A 19,231-nucleotide genomic window follows, 5' to 3' on the forward strand; every position below is an offset into this window, starting at 1 on the left:
AGCTTTGGGCCACTCACAATAAAACAAGAGGGTAAACCCAAAGAATCAAAGAAACAAAGGAAAGGTTTAAGAGATAAGGATCAGCCTCAGATATGATATTTCATCCAGATCAGATCCAGTGCAGAAGTTCAATTCAAAGTTCATAAGACAAAAATACAAAGAGATCAGCTTTAAGGTTTTGTTGCTCTATATCTCTCCATGTTCTCAGCAGTATTCCCATCTTCCAGGCAACAAAGATTTCACCTGTATTACGCAAAACCATATAACTTATCTCATCTTCTCCTCCAGGCTATGCATCTACTGAAATATGTATTTCAAGCATTTCTAATATCCTCACCTAGCCCTAAACCAAACGCCTCCAGCTGCATCTCACAAACAAGGTGTGAAGCCATGGGGTAACCAGCAAAACCAGAAACCCGCTCCCTTCCTCGGGGAAAGGCACTTCTCCACTCTCTGAAGCTCATTATGAATACAGAGTAAAGACAAAACCCAAGCCAATGTGCTGAAATGTCTGTAGTTAAATCCTTTAAAGATCAGGAAAAAGAAAGGGAAAAAATCCTGCACCTCTAGATTTCTCCAAGGTGCCAAATCTGGTGCATACTATGTTAGTATTTACAGACATAATTGTCTTGGCTTACAGGGGAGTGCTTGGGAATTACTTGGTTGAAAGAGTCTGTTTATCAAGAATTTGGGAACGGGACGATGATGGCTGGGGAGGTCTGTGGGTGTTTGGAGGTAAAGAAGGCAACTGGGAACTGAAATGTCATTGCCCTCTGGCAAGACACACACTTGGCACTGCCTCCCCTGGGAACAGCTCATCTAAATGATGTGAAAATATTATTGCTGATTCTCCATTAGCTGCAAGCAAGATTATGGAGGCTGCAAAGTCCTGTGCTTCAAATAATCCTATAGCCCTTTTTCACATTTATAAAAATACATCAAACGCAGCATATTCCTCACGGTGTTACAGACACTTACCTTTTTTCAGCTTTCCTTTTGCTTCATCCAGGTCCTTATTACAGTGGCAGATTCACCAAACAGCAGCCAGAACTCCCCTACATCCCACAGACGGATGGACACTTCAGGGGTGCAAGTCCTAAAATACCTGCAAGCCATCGGTTTCACCTTGTTGCAAACCTACCACGGAGAAGCACTCTCTAACCTTGCGAAGTACAAATTCAAAGAGAGCAGTCAGATGCGGTAGAAGAGGGCACAGAAGAATCAAGGAAAGGTTTGCAAGGAGCGATGAGCACCCCACTCTGTGCACAGCATGGGGGGATGTCATTGCCTCTGTTGGCTCGTAGGTAGAGCCACACAAAGCTGTGGGGAAGAAAAGCTTGGAAGAAAGGTTTTAGAGAAGTGCAAAATAAAAAATAATTAGAATATAGAGCTCTTAAATCTGCTGAGTGCGGTAGGCTTGTGATCAGGTCAAGCCGGTTAAATATGTGCTGCAGTTAGATCAAATGGGTCAGGGCACAAAACAGCATCCATTCTCTTACAGGGATGCTTTTGGCACTAAAAAGTTAAAAAGTACATCGTCAGGCCTTGATGGGGTGGTAGGGTAAATGCATCCAACGGTAACGTGATTGCAGCTGAGCTATGGGACTCATGCAAAGTGGGCTGCAGCCTTGCAGTGAAGTCACCCTTGTGGCACCAGGGCAAAGATGCATTTTCTGAACCAGCTGATCCCACGATGCTTTCCCAGGCACTACTGTGGCTCTGGATTATCCCACTGTGTTTACACCAGGGAGGACCCTGGACCCCAAATGCCAGTCCCTTCCAAAGGAGCCAGGTTGTGCTCATGGGGAGAACATGTTGAATGAAGAAAACCATGTGGCTTTTCCAATACTTTCTGCTTTGAAAGAGGCTTGTGAATAACTCATACACAGTCCCCTGGCACGTGAAAGCCCTGGAGAATTAGAGGCAGCCTGAAACATGAACACTAAGCCTACCGCTGTTTATCTGATGCAGCACAAGTACGTCAGCTCCAGAGGTTTTATTTTGGCCATGGGGGACGACGGCTCCCTGTCAACACCACATACAAATCGACCTACTGCGGGGTGTGGGGTTTTTTTCATTTTGCCTCCAGAGATCACACACCTTCTGAAGTTTCCTTACATGTCGTCTCATAAGGTGCTTTCACAACATCCACGCCACAGATACATTAGCCAGCAACAGCCGAGCGTAATTCCAGTCTCATAAATCTTCCGGCAATTACGAGGCCTCATGCAACCTCCCTGTGAGATAAAACAACCACTGCGTTGTGGTGTCATGATGGGATTTTTTTTTTTCCTTTTTCTTTTTCTTTCCAACAAATCAAGCCTGTGAAATGACAACTGAGATGTGCTGGTCAACAGTGCTTCTCCCATGAAGATATGCCTGGGGCACTCCAGGATTTCAGTCCTTGCTAGTGACAAGGTGGTCCCTGAACATATTAAATGGGGAGATGCTGGGGCTGGGGTGCAGGGAGGGTCAGTACCTGGCACTTGTATAACAAATTTTCTCGTCATTTGCTCAGAGCCAGGCAGGAGACCTGTGCAAGTCTGGGGAGAGACTTTCCTTGAGCTCAGTGGGTTTGGATGCAGCACCAAGCTCCAGCTCAAGCTGTGAAAGTTTCCCAGCAGAAACTGCCTGTCCTGCTGCTGGTTGCACATCTTCTGGGTCCTCGTCATGGGCAGCTCTGTGTGCACAAGCGAGCTGCAGGAAGGGGAAAGCTGCTGAATCATAGAATCGTTTAGTTTGGAAAAGACCCTTAAGATCATCGAGTCCAAAAATGCACGTGCAATTTAGGCTTTCCAAAGTGCCCAGGTCCGGCGTGCCAGGAGTGTGGCATCGTCTCTGCCAGCCACCACGGGGACAAAAAGAGCTGGTGTAAGGTCACACTTAGCACGAAAAGGGGGAGCACAGCATCTCACCTCTGCTGTCCAAAGCACCCTGTACCTGGGCAGACAACGCTGAGCCTGAGAGAGCTTCTTCCCATCAGGAAAGAGGTGGGGTTGTCCAGGGTGGCCCTCCAGCAGAGCGGACCACCCCACGGTGGTTGGGAACGTGCACCACCGCTGGGCTTTGGTGCACCATGCTTAGATGGCTGAAATTAAGTAAAACACCTCACCATTACAAAACAGAATAAATTAGTTTAGACAAGACCTATACCAGAAGTAAAAATAACTGGTTCTTTAATGCACCGGTTGTTGGGTTTTATTATTATTATTATTGTTATTATTATTGTTGTTGTTATTGTTGTTTTTAACAAAAATTAATCACAGCAATTCTTATGAGGTAGATCCTATTGCAAGGAGAGAAAAAAGATTAAAAAAACCCACACTTGCATTTGCTCGTGTATTAAGTAGTCCTGAAGCTTTGATCTGAAGAAAATGCCCAAAGGAGCAACAGCTTTGTCTGTTTTTTTCCTGGAGTCTTGTCACGGCAGTATCACACTTGCTGAGTTTTTAAAAAGTTTCAAAGCATCAGATGGGGTTGAACAGAAGTCAAAATTGCAGTCCACTGGACAACTCCAATATCATGCCACCTGTTTAGATACTTGGCTAAAATTTTTAAAAGTTAAAATATCACAAAAAATGTAGAACAAAAACGTTGGGGAAACTTCTATATGAGAATCCACATTTTTAAATGAAACTAAAATTTTTAGTTTTACACTGAAACAACTCAGGCTTTCAGGATTTCAGAAGAGAAATCAATACTTTTTTTACCCTTTTTCTTTGACCAAACCCCATCTTTTGCTGGAGAAAATGCCAGTTACAAAAACTGCAAGTGAATCTGTTAAACTGTGATTTTGGCCCCACATGAGCAAAGGTGAAATAATACCCCTGTCCATAGTCCCATGGGGCTCACAGCAATTACATGCAACTGAAGCAGCATTTGTAGTTACATATATTTAGATCCTAAAGGATTTCAACCTTCCCAGACCCAGGACACCGAACCAGCCTATCTATTCCTTATTTCCTCAAACATACCATAGAAACATAGGATGGGTTGGGTTGGAAGGGGGCTTTAAAGGTCTGCGAGTCCAACCCCCCAGCAACGAGCAGGGACATCTTCAACTAGACCAGGTTGCTCAGAGCCCCGTCCAACCTGACCTTGAACATTTCCAGGGATGGGGCATCGACCACCTCTCTGGGCAACCTGTGCCAGTGTTTCACCACCCTTAGCGTAAAAAATTTCTTCCTTATGTCTAGTCTGAATCTACCTTCTTTTAGTTTAAAACCATTACCCCTTGTCCTATCAAGCATTACTATTTGTGATCCATCGGGGAGAGACAGAGGAATCCGGTTAGTCCTGAGAAAGGGAAGAAATCCCATATATTGGGAGCCCAGCTCCGTTGGCATTGCTGGGTGGCAGCCAGGTAAGCGCAGCCCCACGGCAGGCTCTTCACAAGCCATCTTACTGCAAGCGCATCTTGTCTCGCCGCAGATTCCCACCGCTGGTTGCCCCATCGCTAGAGAATGTGGGGAAGAGCCAAATTACTGGATTTTCCTGCCTGATGCGTGCTTCCCTTGCCAAGGGCTATAGGAATGAAGTCATGGGTACCCTGCATTCACTGCGTGAGGTGCTCAGACTTTCCTCTCTCCCCATCAGCAATGGAAAGTTGTTTGGGTTAGATGAGCAAACAGCTTCCTTTTGAAAGCTCTTCCTTCTCCAAACACATTACTGCGCTACTGGAAACCGTTCAATTTAGCTAAGTCATTAAGTTAAGTCATCTGAGCACATTTTTGCAGTAAGAGGAGGCTGCATGGTGGGCTGGTTTTGGAGAACAGTTGGATGTAAACCTCCCCAGGGGGAACAGATGCTGATGACATGCTGCTATCTAGTTGGTTTTCACGCAGCACTGTCTAGTCCAGCTCCCAAGCTTTTAACACCAATGAAACACAGCCCACGGGGTGGTATAAAGCCATTTCTACATCTGCCTTCTGCCATGGCTCATCCCAGAGCCCAGCACAGGGACTTCTCTGCTACCTGGGCTAGAGCAGAGCAGCTTCGGGGCCGCTCTGTGTTACACCAGAGCAACATTGTTATTATTATTGGTACTGTTCAGCACAGCTGGGGCATCTTCCTAGCCAGATGCTTGCAGGATGTGTTTGTGCTCACTTCGCTGATGTGTGAAAATACCCACAAGACAAGATGCTCAGCACAGCCAATATGCCACAGCCTAAATAGCAGCCTTTATTTCCACCTCACCTGTCCTCAAAACAAGATTTTTTTTGTGTGTGGTTTCCTATGTGTGTAATACAACGGTGATCATTGAATAAATAAACAGGAAACCCTTAGGTCTGATGATGTTGCTCAAGAAAGGCACAAAAGCAAAAATTCCACTTATCTGAGCATCCTTCCCAAACTTGCTTCCCACACAACCTTTTGGGAGATCACGTTTGCACCAGTTTCCTCAATTACCGCTTCTATCACTGGTGCGATTCTTCAGTGAACTCCCAAGGGTACCCCAGAGATGAGCCGGGGGTGGGAGGAAAGGGGGTGTAGTGACTTAGCTCTTGTTTCCCTGAGGCCGCAAGCCGCGAGTTTTCGGCTTGTAATTTAACTGGGTTTCCTGGAAAGACAATTCCTCAGATTTTCATCCTACACCTTCCTCCCGACCGCGCTCACACCAGCCACGCCAACCCGCTGCATGGCAAACCCGTGTGCTGTCGTCCCCCTCCCCAGCTGGAAAGGTTTCCCCTGCCCCTCTCATGAGCCCTGGGACTTGCCACAGTGCTGGAGGCAACCAAGACGGGCAGGGAGAGAGCTCTGGGGTGGGCTGAGACTCAGCAGAGACCCGGTGCATGGAAAGGGACCCGCACTCTTGCGCGGGGACCAAGGCGCCCGAAATCCTCAAGCGTGCCGCGCAGCCGAAGGAAATCAGAGCACGGGGTTGAAAGACCGCTTGGAAAACATTAACAGCTCATTACTGATCGTCTGTTTAAAAACTCCCATTAATGTATACACATACGTCCCTGGACGGCACGTTTACCCCCAGCTAATGGCACTGAGTGGAAGCTGGAACGGTCTGTGCATAACGACTTCAGCAAACTCCCAGCCCTCCCTCATTTACAGTTTTCCTGCACAGACTCCTTCTGACCTCTTCAAATCCCATCCCAATTACAGCCTCCCACTTACCCTTCAATGTAAATAAATCCGGCGTGTGGGGATCGCTGCTACCAGCGCAGATAAAAGCAATGATGTTGATGGAGGAAAAGCACAACCTGCAGCCAGTTTTCCAGAAGGGCAAGAAAACAAAGCACGGGCGGGCTGGGGGGCTGAGGCGTGGGATGGGAGGTGACACCCATCAGGATGCTCAGAGCTTGGGTATGGCTCAGTCCTCTGGGGAGATCATAGAATCATTTGGGTTGGAAAAGACCCTTAAGATCATCGAGTCCAGCTGTAAACCTCACGCTGCCAACTCCACCACTAAACCATGTCCCTAAGCACCATGTCTGCATGTCTTTGAAATACCTCCAGGGACGGGGACTCCACCACTTCCCTGGGCAGCCTGTTCCAAGGCTTGACAACCCTTTCAGTGAAGAAATTTTTCCTAATACCCAATCTAAACCTCCCCTGGCACAACTTGAGGCCTTTTCCTCTCCTCCTATCACTTGTTACCAGGGAAAAGAGATGGACACCCACCTTGCTACAGCCTCCTTTCAGGTAGTTGTAGAGAGCAATAAGGTCTCCCCTCAGCCTCTTTTTCTCCAGGCTAAACAACCCCAGCTCCCTCAGCTGTTCCTCATAGGACTTGCTCTCCAGCTTTGTTGCTCTTCTCTGGATGCGCTCCAGTGCCTCAATATCTTTCTTGCAGTGAGGGGCCCAAAACTGAACCCAGGTCTTGCAAGGAGAAGCTCCAAAGTAGTGTAAAGCCATCCACGCTGAATAGATGGATACCCATGAAATCCCTGCAGTATATCCATGCACCTGGGACTTCTCCTTGCTTGGATTGCATAGGAAATTTGCTTAGGAAACTGCCTAATTTCTCTGCTAAGATGCAAGGGGGCTGAGATGTCCCTATCCACTGCATGTTGGAGGATGGAAACCCCAGGAGGATCTGCATGAGAAACAGTTTTCTTCTATTTATTAACAAGGTATTGATTCAAAGGAAGGATTTTGACCCATTTCCTCAGCTGAGGTAAATCACTGCAGTGCCATTGGCTTCAGTGGTGTTATGCTGGTTTTATACCACTGAAGCACTGGATCTTTTCCCCTTGGGAAAAAAATGCCATCTCCGCAAATGTATTTGAGGGCTCAGAAAGGAAAAGCTGGATCTCTGTTGGCTTCCTGGGGCATCCTTAGGCTGCTGCTAGGCTAACAATATTTTCTCTGGATTTGTGGACACTTAAGAGCACTTTTTGACACAGGGATGGGGTAAATACCATATGGATATTCCTCCTAGCACAGGGCGAACAGAGGGAAGGAGCCAGCTAAACCCATCCAGGCTCTTCACTCCTCTTAAATCTCATCTCTAAATGCATCTTCCTCAACTTGCACCCAATCTTATCGCAGGCTGGGCAACCCTGGCTGCACATTCATCCTGAGTTGGGATGCTGGGACCTTGCGCTGCAATTTCCCCACAAGCCGTCGCTGCCTTTGCAATCTCAAGCCACTGGGTGCAATAGCAGGTGAGAGAGGTCTTGGGTTTTAAGTTGCTGGAGGCTGGGGGTGGAGGAGAGAGGTGTTGTGCGCTGTTTTTCGGATTTTTTTCTTAATTGTGGGCTTAATGCGGGGCTCGTCTACTGATCATTAACCAATTACCCTGTGGTTTGAAATTGTTTTTAGTGAGAAAGGACTAAATGATCTTATAATGTTCTGGAACTGTCAACATAATATATGGGGCTGCATTCAGCATAAATTATAGGCAGTTTCCATGCCACAAAACCGCACAAGTTCACGGATCCAGCCAAAATATTCAGCGGAAAGCTCTGCCAGGCCGCAGGGCCCATTTTGCCAAGACGTGCAGGTGTACACCGTGGCGAGCAGCCCCACTGCCGGTCTGGGTGACTCCACATCTCCTCCCACCCAGCCGCACTTTCCTCGGTTCACCTGAGCCAAAAAGTTGTGTGATCCCAGAAGACACAGTGGGGATTTTCAAAGCTGTTCCAGCTCTGAGATGACACGTCCTTTCATCTGCAGGTGCAGGAGCTGTGGATGGAGACCCTTGCAGATGCTTTTGGAGAGTGTCCACCTCCAGGATGTGAACGGGGCAGCTTGGCTTGGTGCCTTGAACATCACCGGAGCTTTGTGGTGACACAAGGCCATCCATTTCCTTCTTGCTTGTGAGGCAGCATCTCCCTTGTCAGGAGGGCAGGTAGTTTGGAGGCTGAAATATCAAGGGACACCTTTCACACACACAGTCCTGGAGACAGGACACCCAGCTCATGCACATGGACACAGAACGTCTGAGTTGGGCAGTTCCTCAACAAAGGCCAAGGCCACTGCTCTGCCATCCTAAGTCCCAGATTTGGGGTATCTGCAAATGAGGTTCCTCCTTTGGAGGAGACGTGTGAAAACCGGGATGGCAGTGCCTGCAAAACAGCATCTGCATGAATAACCCACCTTTGAGAAAGCAGCTAAGCCATCTGCTGTTGGGACGCTGGGGCTTTGCATGAGTTCACTGCAAGGGAAAGGTTTTTCATGCGCTTCTGGGTTTTACTGTCATGTTTTTCCCATGTTTCAGAAGAGCACGGGAAATACTAGGGAGCGCACCAGGCACACTTCTGTCCCATTCGCTCTGTGGGATGGTGCTTCAAGTCCTAACTGTGATCCCCAAAACACCACTACAGGCTGAGGAAATCCTATCTGTGCTCTGACCACCAACTTGCTCAAGAGTTTAGGAGTTGTAAAGAGCCCACTCTGCTTCTCCCAGAGATGGGGAGGCATCCCCAAGCCTGTCAGTGTTTAAGAGGCATTTGGACAATGCCCTTAACATGCTTTAACTTTTGGTCAGCCCTGAAGTGGTCAGGCAGTTGGATGAGATGATCGTTGGAAGTCCCTTCCAACTGAAATTATCCTGTTCTATTCTATTCTACCCCAAAAGGTCATCCAGAGCAGCAACAGGGAATCACCAGTAGGTAATGCTGCCCCACCTCAGCATAAAATGTTGGCTTCATGTCAACTTGGAGAAATAACGATCAAATAATCATCATTTTGGTTGCGCAAAGAGCACTTGATTCTCTGCTCAGCCCAGGCAGAGAGTATAGCCCAGCGAGAGCTGCGGGGAGCTGTCAGCCTCCCTGGCCATGGACTGGCAGCTCGGCGGGACATCCTCTCCTTGGCCTCCCTCTTCTGTGCATGCCACAGGGATGGTGGGCTCCAAAGCCAGGCAGAAGCCCCATCATTTGGAGATGCTTCTTACGATGAGTCCCCAGCAGTTGGGGAAAGTGGTCCTGCCACCACCCAGCCTCAGGAAACATGGAGCATGATGGAGTCCCACCAGCCTTTCACAGCCAATTTGTCCACCAAGTGGTGGCTCCTCCAGGCGGGAATGGAAGAAGATTTGGGAGCATTTTTGTGGCAGATTCCTGCACCGCTTTGCCTGGCCATGCCTTTTCCAGGGAGCAAAGGGAAGAGTCCTGTGTCATCATGTACGAACAAGGTCAGGAAATACTTACTCCATCCCTGCTCTTGGTTTTGCTGAGTCTGAAATGAGTTGTTCAGAACAAGATAAGAAACCAACAGCAGCGGATGTGTGCAGGAGGCCATGGGCTCTGTGCAAAACATCCTGTTGGCCTCTGCATTGTAAAGCAACAGGGACAAACACAGCTCATCGGAGCGGACGCTGGGCGAACTGTCCCATCTCTGCATCCACCACATCAGAGACCTCTCTGAGGATGTAAAAACTCTCTATCCTGCAATCTCGTTTGGGTAGCCTTAATTGCTGGATGGGCTGAGCTTGGTATCAAGGGTCCTTTGGAAAAATTAACTCTGCAGTAGAGACAACCCTCCTGCCGCAGCGTCAGAGCGGGGCTGCAAGAGCAGGAGGGGAGGAACCGGTCCCCAAACCCCAGGTACACAGTTGGCTCTTCTAGATGTCACGTTTTGCTCCACAAATGACACTTTCCTACAGAAAACACTTCCCAGCCCTTCTCTTCAGCACTGCTAATCATCACTCTCTCAGCCTCTGGATCATGCCCAAACCCATCACATCTGCGCCCAAAAAAAGAAAACGTCCGCTTGTGTTTCACTTACTTTTATGGGAGCGTTAACACATTTCAGTCACATAAAACCTTCACCTTCGAAAGGGAAAGGAGAAAGACAGAAAGGAAAGTCTGCCACATAAAGTAAGCGGCTTAGCCCCAATTACATGCTGAACGACACCAACCCAAGAGGAGCTGACCCGGTGCAGAAGGGTTCCTCCATGTGGGGCTTTGGATTGAGTAAGGGTTTGGGGGTGCCAAGTGGCAAAACGAGGGGCTGGGGGAACAATGCCAGAACCATTGCACCCTGGTTGTCCCCAGGATTTTGGGTTTCTGCCACCGCCCCAGCCGTCACGGTCAGGCTGCAGCTGCAGACAGCCATCACCGCCCCATCTGTGGGCTCTTTCGTTGGTGGTTTGGGATTTTTTTTTCACCGAAGATGCTCCTAACCAAAAGTAGATTTGATTCCCAAATAGTCCCAATCTCTTTTAAAGCTTACAAATCTTCCACACCTGTGTTTGCTCATTCCTGCTGTTCAGCCCTGCCCTGGGAAGGACAATGTTTATTCCACTCCTCCACAGTTATTTACAATGGGGTTTTCGGATGGAGATGGAGCACATATTTGTCTAACGGCAACAGGGCAGTGAATTTAATTCTCCTCATTAACAGTCATCAGCTTAACGGGAAGCAATAAAAGATTTTTTTTAAATAGTGGTTGCTTGTGAGATATTATTTATCACCATTACTGTCAGCAGGATGAGTGCATTCCTGGCCTGCAAGGGGGGAAACTGAGGCATGAGGCCATTTACTGACCCCCCCTGGACCACACAGATGGAGGTGGGAAGAAAATCCAGCCCTCCTCTCCCCTATCCAGCAGCCGTGGTGCCCCAAGGCCACACAAGCCATGTTGTTATTATATTTATTCATTCACCCATTGTTCAACCCACAGCAAAAGGAATTTGTGAAGCGTGCTGCATAATGCTAGCTATTTCCAGCACCCAAGGGAGTCACAGCAGGGCCCCCCACCCTCTGTCTCCCTCCATGAGCCACCTTCAAATCTGCTTTTGTCTGGCTGGGAACAGAAACTGCCCCTTCCCATGTCCCCCCTACTACCCATCAACCCAGGAAAGGGCATTTTTATCCCCATTCTGCCAAAGATAAATAATTTTGTCTGTGGTCACACCTCCTCTCCTGCTTTGGCAGTAGGAGCATGGCTGCTCTGCTTTTGACCACAGCTGGTGACATCTGCGATGACACCTGGGCTTGTAGGTCCTCCCTTAGTGACTTTGGGTCCTCACGACGTGTTCACCCGACATCCTGCACCCAAAGCTGCAGGGACACCCCAGGAGAGGAGACATTTCTCTGCTGTCCTGAGGACCACATTTTGCTTTCCCCTTGGTAAAGAGGAGACACCTCCAAACAAGGACAGGTTTTTGTCCATGACAGTCCTGTTGAAATGGCTCATCTGGGATCTCACTTCCGATAACCAGAATTTTTTTCCCAGTTCCCCAAATGTCCCTACTTAGAGACAAGCAGCCCTTCCCTCTTGTTGGGACTTACCCCAAGACACACACACAATTCCCTTCTAGTCTCCAATTTTGCTGGCAGAACAAGACCAGGCTCTTCTCTAAGATAATTTGACCCTCACAGCAGTCCAGTAAGGTCTGCAACAATTATCATGAATGCAGGGATCAGAAATCCACTCAGTATTTTAGCCCTGCCTTTGGCAGCTCTAGGGGAAAGTGCCTTTGGCAGCTCTAGGGGAAAGTCCTTTCTTCATCCATCCCAGGTTCTGTCACTTGGGCTCTCTGAGATGTTTTCTGATCAGCAAAGACTCCAGGTCTTTGTTTTCTGCCATGTCCAGGAGAAGAGCTGCTCGGCTCACCGTGCAACCCTTCTCACCATGCTTTGTGGCTTGTACCATCAAATTTTGCTCCCAAATTGCATCCTGCTACTGAGGCACATGTGGGTCCGTCTCAATGCTACCATTGGTTAATCAAATTAAAAATACTATCTTTGCAAACAATCCTTGAGGACTGCCTCTTACCGTGAAACTGTCCAACTCTACAGCCTTTCAAGGAACAGTGTGAGGATTATTTTTAATACTTTTAAACACCAAAATAAATAGCAACTACTCAAGCTGTATACATTAAATCTCTTAAAATGACACCTAGAAATACATGTTTCTGATGCCCCCAAGTCCAGAAGCAGGAAGGATCAGTGTATTTCACAGGATGTCTTGCTCAGTGCATCTTTCAGATCCATTCATGACCTGAAGGCCCTCGGATAAAGGTTTCTGTGAGGAAGAATAGGAGCACCGTGCCGTGATGGGTTGGAGCTCTTTGATGCCCAAGCAGGGACCAATGCCCATCTCACCACTGCAGGTGACTGGATCTCAGGTTGGCTGTTGGGTCCATGAGAATTGAAGCAGGAATAAAGGCATGTCCTAGAGCCCTGATTTTCCTTTTCGATGTAAACCAACAGCAAGAAACTCTCCTCCAGGACCAAGCCAGCAGCATGGGTTGCCCCCACAGCAGATCCAGTACACAGCCCCCCAGAGCCCAACCACACGAGCAGCCAGTGCAGCATCGATGGGTCCGTGGCATCTCCACCAGCCCCACATCCAACCCACAGCTTCAGCCATTCACCCCCATTCTCCAGAGAGCTTTCGCCAGCCCTGAGAAACATTTTTTTACCTTTGCTTACCCCCGTCATGATGGTTGCAGAGTCTCTTCATAGGTGCCTCAGATTGAAAGCAACAGGTCCACCAGTGCTGTCAATCTCAAAGCTGCAGCGGGCGATGGCGTTGCGGCTGGTGGGTGCTGCATGGCTGCCTCGGCTGTGCTGTGCGGGACCCAGCAGCTGCAAGAACATCCCCAGCAAAGGGACAAGCTTCTACCCAGCTCCAGCTCCGTGACCAGCAGGAAGAGCTCTCTGAACCACACAGAAGCACTTGACGCAGCATATTGTAAGCACATACAGCATTGCACCCACATGCCCCTACATACTCAGGATGGAAGGAGGTTTAAGAGAGAAACTCCAAAAAGACAGGAAAGAAAATACATGGGTGGCTGTTCATTGAGTTCCCCAGTCCTCCTCCTTTGGAGATAACTGCTTAGTGTGGCATTCAAGTGGAGCGTTTGCTTCTATTTATTTAATTCCCTATTAAAAGTGATGTACCCAGCGTGTCCCTGGGTGGGAGCTGGCCCCAGCCCGGCGAGCAGGAGCAGCCCCTCGTGAGCTCTCTCATACACCCCCGTCCTGTCCATGGCTGCCCCAGTGAGGTGTATAATCAATTTAGCGTGTCTTAGCTAATCTTGGCATGAAGGGTTTCACTGATTTCAGTACTAAATAGCAGGTGTGCATTACAGCGCAGACAAAATGAGCAAAGCGAATAAAAGCAATGCAAAATGCCTACCATCTTCCATATAATCTAATATGTAAAACAGGGCAGCCTGTTTCAGGCAATTACTTCATAACATATAATCTCCTGTTACTGGAGGAAGAGGCGAGGGACAGGTGGATTACTTGGAAAAGCACTTGCTCTTTGCCTGTGAGACTCCAGACCGAGCCGAGCCCTCAGTTTTCGGCAACAAGAAGCCTCCATTCAAGCATGAGGGGAGTAATTCATGTTACCGAACGCATTCACGAGGTGTGAGATTATCTAATCGGGACAAGGCAGAGCTAAAACATGCAGGAGCGCAGAAGGGTTTTAAATCCCTGCCATGACCACAACACAAAGGCAATTATCTGAGGGCGGTGCAGAAACTCCTGCTCCAGCCAGAACTCGCCCAACAGCATCACCTCCATGTGCAACTGGCACAAACACCAAGCCTGGCTGGAGAGGAGAGTGCGTGGACCGCCTGCCCAGCCCCAAAACTGGCTGGGGACAGAGCTGGGAGGCAGCTGCCCACCCTGCTCAGGGGCCTGGAGGAGCAGAAATCCGAGCAGAAATCCAAGCAGCACTTGTGCTTGAAGAGGAAAGGGGGTGCAAAGCTCTCTCCAACGCTGCAAAGGACCCCCAAGTTGTATGCACACACAGTTGTATGCCATGGAGCTGCCATCAGTTAACCAGGCCCTTCCCAAATTTTAAGATGTAAAGCGATGTATTAGTTTTTGTAGGCCCAGATACACGCTTTACAAATACATTTTTACAATTTCAGCAAGTTGATGAACTTGCTAAGGGATCTTATCAGCGGTCTCCATCCTCCACTGCTATTGCCCAAACCGCTGGAAATAGCACCAAGGAGGAGGTGAGCACCAGCAAGGACCAACTTCCACTGACCCAAAGACCTACAGGTCTCTTCAGCCTGGTGAGGGCACAGCAGAGGACAAGGGTGACAGATCTGGGAGAGCAGAGGAGATGCGATCTCTGGTGCAGAGAAGGGGAACGGGAAGCAGGGGCTCACTGTGCCCAAGGATACAAGAACCGTGGGGCATGACTATGAACTTCTGGGTGATGGTTTCAAAACAAATCAAAAGGAAACAGTTCAAAAGGAATGGATCGGCAAACTGTGGAAATCACTGGCACAGGATAATGCTGATCTGAAAAAAATTATAAGGTTTATAAAGCAATTCTATAAATTTCTGGAAGTAAAATTCACACCGGCCTATTAAATACAATGACCCTAATTTTGGCTCCAGAAGCTCTGACCTGTAAATGGCTGGAGGCTGGTAGGTACTCTGGAAAAACATTGTTACAGGCTTGCTGTGTTCCTGCCTTCTCCAACAGCACTAGATGGACCTTTGGAGAGAATTAGCACAGGGGAGGGTTTGGGGGCATTTTTTTTTTTCTTTTTGTGAATGTGGAGTAACATCAACATTTTCCATCCATAGCCTGCTAGAACTGGGAGCCAACTTCTCCTCTGGGAACTGTGTGGTCTCCCTGGATCTGCACATTTGCAATCTCCAGGAAAAGGGGGAATCAGACCAAGAGTGGAAAGGAAAATCTGCATTTATAAACACATCATGTGCCAGCACCTGAATGAAGGGAAGTCTGCAAGAAATGCTGACGATGTAAATACAACGAGCCAGCTACAGAGTACCAAAGGCAGGTGAGCATGTCGAGATGCAGCCACATCTGTAGCATATGAACAGATCCAAAGCATAGGGCTGGATTTGGATAAAGCTTTCCTTGGCTCCCTGATGTTATGGGAGAGGCAGCTCGTCACAGGTTCTTTCTAGGGTGAAATCCTACCGGTGATGGCTTTTGGTTTTGCAAAATGTCCCTTGAGGTCTACCCTCCAAGCACATCTCCAGGGCTAGGGATGATGCCTCTGGTGGACACGGATGCCGGGGGCTCTCCCCTTGACTCCGCTGCCTTTGCCCAGCAAACGGGCTCAGAGCAGCTCTTCGCAAAGCCAAGCCGGAGTCCTGGGAGGACACAAGGGGTCGATGGGGCCATGCCCTCCGCAAAGCTATTCTCGTGTAAAACACCGCATCAAGGCACAGGCAGGAGGCAGCGCATGAAAAATGCTGACAGTGTGAAAAACAGCACGGGGCTCCAAGTCAGGGCAAATTTTGGAGGGGCCGTGCAGAATCAAAGTCTCGGTGCATGTGTTCATCTGCTGGGTGGAATAAATGACTCATGGCTGATCCAACAGAGCCAGAGTTCCCCGTGGCCTCATCCCTCCTTGGGCTCTGCTAAGGTGCAAGCACTGATTGATGGGTTTTTCCCTTCACTGCCTGTGAAGCACTGGATGCTTTGCTGCCAAATAAGGAGCGAGTTTGAGGTGCTACTTTAAGCAGCCAGGTGAAAATTATGTATTAAAAATCCTATCTTGCCCTTCCAAACTAGAATGCAGGATCCATGAAGGGAAGGAAATACCCGGTGTCTGGGTCATTTCTGACGCTCCCTGTCATTATCATGCCTGCCTAGAGAACGACATGGACATGGTAGCCTCCTCTTTCATTATATTATGCAGGAATCCACCACTGGTTTGAGGTTAAGCGATGGATCTTCAGAAGGACAGACTTGAGACTAGAGAAGAGTTTTGTCTAGATCACAGGACAGGGACTGAGGTGGTCAGATACCTCTTCTGGCTCTGCCTGCTCTCCATACATGACTGTGCCCAAGTCTTTTCATCTCTCTGAGCCCAAGATCCTTATCTACAGGCGGGCAGTAATATCTCCTCATACCTGTCTAGGTCCTGTGATTTCAGATAGGGACTATGCACAGTGGAGGACCTTCAGACTCGTTATCGTGTGATGAAACCCCAGAATAAAAAGAACAAAGCATCTCTCGATGCCAAGATTCAACAGTTTTTCAAGCCGTCATAGCTAGCCTGTGCTAATTGTTATTGTAGTAGGCAAGAATTTTGCCAGAGGTGTCCAAGCACTGCAGTGAAAATGAGAAGGGCCTCCGTCTTCCTTTGCTGGCTCCGTAGCAAAGCCTCTGTGTTCATCCCAGAATAGCAATGTGCAAACCTCGGTGCTTCTCTTCCAAACCAATTTGCATTTTTAGAAACTAATTTGCAAAGCCTCGGACCCTGTGGCTACAAGCAAAGCCTGGCTGTCTGAGCAGCACTCCTCAATTACGGCATCTCCAGAACAGCAGCTTTTCTCAAAACGATGCTGTAAGCTTTGACTTAGGGGCAAATTTTCGCCTGGGAGAGGAAAGTCCTGCCAGAAGACTCTTGTGATCCTACAAACCAACAGAGGAGGGGTTGGGAACAGGGTCAGGGTAACCACAGGTCTCCGGGGGGAGCTCCTGACACATGGCAGAGCCTGGGACCCTCTTTTCCAGCACACCTCACCCTGTACCCTCACCCGTGCTCCAGCGACAATGTTCTTGCACAGTGTCAGCGGCCCTTGCTGACAACCACTGTGAACAACTCAGTTGGAGCCACAGAGGGTTACCAAACCCTGCTGAGGCACTGTCCTCATTTCCTATATCCATAAGCCACACAGGCTTCAGTGCAACAGTACTTTTCAGGTACCAAAAGTCACAGCCTTCCTGCAGCAGGCACAAAGATGAAGTCGCATCACGGTGAGCCGCAGAGCATCTACCGTCCGGCTCACACCTCTTCGGATGCCGGACTGAGGGCCACAGCTGCCAGGAGGACACCTAGACGGTGGAGAAGTGGCTGCACACCCCCCTTCGACCCGTTCCCCTTTTGTTCACAGTTTGCACTGAATAAAAGGGCGGCTAAATTGATACACCTTATCTCAGACCTTCCAGGGATTGCTGTGCCAGCCACCAGAAACAAAGCGCTCGCTCTGAAATAAATAACATTTGCAAATAATACGTTCCACGGTCAGAGGAATTATTGCACTTATCAAGCAGATATATTTGTCATACTTCTAAGCGACGCTAAACACTGGCTGTCTGAACTAAACCACCACTCCAGCTCTTCTCTGCTGCGTGAGCAAGGTAGTTTCTGATACAGATAAGCCAGCAAGAAGCCAAACCGGCATGCCTAAGGCAAGCAGCACCCAGCAAACAGACAGGACCAGTCATCGCGCTGATTCCAGAGCGCAGGATTAAACCGCACAACTGCTGCAACAAATGCGCAAAACAACGGCCAGAAATGCTGCATGGAATTCCTGGGTCTCTCCACACCAGTGCTTAACTCGCAGCTTCCCAAAAAGCAAGCCCTCTCCCCCTTGTCAGGGCAGTGAAGAGAGCTCTGATTATCACCAGCAAAACCCAGCCCAAATTGAAGTGGTGGGAAAAAAACACCACCAGTTATCATCTGGAAACCAGAAAGGGATGTGATTCTGGTTTTCCTGACAATTTTGTTGTATTTTCCTATTTTTAAACAATTTATCGGATTGAGAATTTTGCTAAATGCGTCTCTGATCACACGAGGCCACACAGCAATCTACCACCCATGTGGGACAGAGGGATGCACACGCTTGAGGAGGGAAACCCTCAGCCCCTGTACTCTGTGTTAAATGCAAAAGTTTAGACAAGCTCCACTGAGTAAATTGCTTAATGCATCCATTTTGTAACATACATACATCACTTACTGTCAGCTTTTTCATGTCCACAGTTTAGATTCTTACAAAATTTACAAAATTGAAATGCTTTAATATTTTTTTTAAAAAACGTTGGGGTTTCTTCCTACAGTTTCTGGGCAGAACACCCCATGTAAGATCTCACCAACCCACAGCCCAGCGCCAGGGCAGGAAAACCAAAGCAAAGGAAAATCTCCCTAAGGCCACGTCCGTGTCAGGACAACCTCTCCCCTTGCAGCACCTACTGAAAAGCAAGTGCCTCCACCTCCGCGGGGCCGAAGCTTTGATTTCAACATTTAAACGCAATGCAAAAATAAGCACCAAAATAAACAGATCCATAAAGCAGCAGGAACGCAGCAAAGCGGCTGGAAATTTCTACAACGAGAATGATCTAAATCCAAGAGGCCTTTGCGCGCACGCTGCTTCACTTTGTAACACCCTCACGGCCCTTCAGCCTCCAGGATAACCCGGGATGCACCAACAGGGAAGCAAACCTGGGAGAAGCCTTTTTTTAAAAAAAAAATAAAAAAAAAAAAATAAAAGCACAGCGATTTTTTTTCTTTTTTTTCTTTCAAGGCACCCTCCCGCAGTGCCTGCCCTACGGCCCTGAGAGCCAGGGCTGCCATGGGGTCGGGAGACCCCCTTTCCCTGTCTGTCTGTCCGTCCGTCCGTCCCCAGCGGCCCCACAGCAGCCGGGGTTATCGGTGGCGGGGCAGATCGGCGGAGATGTGTGTAATTGCCCTGTCAGGCAGCTGAAAGGCGCTCGCCTTTAGCTGATGCCACTTCAAAATGAAATTCTTTCTTTGGCATGGCTATGTCTGATATGCAGGCATCAAAGGAGAGGCAGCAGGTCGCCGATGCCCCGGGCCACACATTTCCCTTCTAAAGGCAGGAATGAGAGTGTCAGCTTGGGGCCGAGGGGGCCCCGGAGACATGGTAGCAATAACCCCGACCCCTACACAGGCGCCCGGGCTCCCCAGCGAAGGGGTGATCCCCCTCCATCCGTCACGGCCCTATAGGCGATGTGCATCCTCGCGAGCACCCACGCAGAGCCCTGCCATGCCGGGGACGCTCGGTCCCCGTAGCAAGCACCCATCGCTGCCTCACGGGGTGCTGGGGGGCTGTGGGGACCCACTGGG

This window comes from Haliaeetus albicilla, chromosome 5 (genome assembly GCF_947461875.1).
Source record: "Haliaeetus albicilla chromosome 5, bHalAlb1.1, whole genome shotgun sequence".
In the NCBI taxonomy this organism is placed as follows: Eukaryota; Metazoa; Chordata; class Aves; order Accipitriformes; family Accipitridae; genus Haliaeetus; species Haliaeetus albicilla.